General features: G+C 38.6%; 1 pseudogene; it reads right to left on the bottom strand.

Annotated features, from left to right (window-relative positions):
* Nucleotides 1-723: 723 nt before the first annotated feature.
* LOC138395552 (small ribosomal subunit protein eS25 pseudogene) lies at nucleotides 724-1,204 on the bottom strand (annotated as a pseudogene).
* Between the last annotated feature and the right edge of the window lie 493 nt (nucleotides 1,205-1,697).

Below are 1,697 nucleotides of genomic sequence, written 5' to 3'. Positions count from 1 at the left end.
TATACATCTAGGCTATATGGTATAGCCTATTGCTTCTCAGCTACAAACCTGTACAGCATGTTGATATACTGAATACTGCAGGTACTTGTAATGCAATGGTAAGTATTTGTGTATCTAGACATATCTGAACATAGAAAGGGTACAGTAAGAGTATGGTATAAAAGATAAAAAATGGCACACCTGTATGGGGCGCTTACCATGAATGGCGCTTGCAGGACTGGAAGTTGCTCTGGGTGAGTCAGTGAGTGAAGAGTGAATGAATGTGAAGGGCTGGCCCTAGGACATTACTATACACTACTGTAGACTTTAAAAACACAATACACTTAGGCTATAACACATTTATAATAAAATATTTTGTTTTCTTCAGTAATAAATCAGCCTTGCTTGATGTAACTTTTTACTTTATAAACTTTTCGATTTTTAACTCTTTTGGAATAACAGCTTAAAATACAAAGATATACAGCTGTACAAAAATATTTTCTTTCCTAATATCCTTATTCTGTAAGCTTTTTTCTATTTCAATTTTTTTTTTTACTATTTAATTTTTTTCTAAAAAACTAGACACAAACACTCACATGAGCCTGGGCCATGGTCTTCTACCTCCACATCTTATGCCAATAGAGGTTCTTCAGGAGCTGTCATCTCCCATGATAACAGTGCCTTCTTCTAGAATACCTCCTGAAGGACCTGTCTGAGGGTGTTTTACAGCTAACTTTTTTTTTATTTAATAAAATTTTATTTTTCCAAATATACAGTTTGGTTGACCTGTTCACGCATCTTCACCAGCAGCTGGGGCATCTCCACCCTTGGTATTTCTAGTGTAAATTACTTGAGCTCTGTGCTTTGAAACCAGCTTGATAAGTCCTTTACTAAGGAGCTCCTGAAGGGCCGCCCTGGCCAAGGAACCTCGAATCTTCAGTCTCTCAGAGACCACAGCTGGAATTATAAGCTTATAGTTGGGAACTTCCTTACAGAGCTTGTCATTCATAGCTTTGTCAAACAAGACTAAGTTGTTGAGCTTGTCCCGAACTTTGCCTTTGGACCACTTCTTCTTTTTGGCCTTGCCCCCAGATTTGTTCACTGGGTCTTTGTCTTTCTTGGCCGACTTTCTGGCATTTTTCTTCCTCTTGTCGTCCTTGGGCGGCATTGCGAAGCTTGGAGAAGCGCCGCAACTGCTGCAGCCTCGTTAAGATGTCGGACCAAAAAAAAAAAAAACAGCTAACTTTTTTATAAGTAGATGGCGTGCATACTAAAATAATGATAAAAAGTATAGCATAGTAACTACATAAAGCAGTAACATTGTCATTTATTATCAAACATTATGTACTGTCCATAATGGTGTGCGTTATACTTTTGTCTGACTGGCAACACAGCAGGTTGGTTTACACCAGCATTGCCACAAACACGTGGATAATGCTAGGACGTTATGAAAGCTGTGACATCATATGGGACCATCGTGCTGTATGTGGACGTCATTGATGAAAATACTCGTTACTCGGCACATGACTGTATTTTCAGACACTAAATGACTAGTAAAATATTTTGAGAGCTAAAAGGTCTCTGAAATCCTTGAAGTCATGCCTTGTTAAAGGTTATCTAACCCTACTGCACAAGTAGACAAGTCTTAGCTCTGAAAGCAGTGTCTACTTTGGAAATACTCACTTGGGCCCCACAAAAGTTAACATACCTCTTTAGGA

Source organism: Eulemur rufifrons, chromosome 15, assembly GCF_041146395.1.
Source record: "Eulemur rufifrons isolate Redbay chromosome 15, OSU_ERuf_1, whole genome shotgun sequence".
Taxonomy (NCBI): domain Eukaryota; kingdom Metazoa; phylum Chordata; class Mammalia; order Primates; family Lemuridae; genus Eulemur; species Eulemur rufifrons.
The sequence above is the reverse complement of the archived record's forward strand: the minus strand, read 5'-3'. Positions and strand labels throughout refer to the sequence as shown.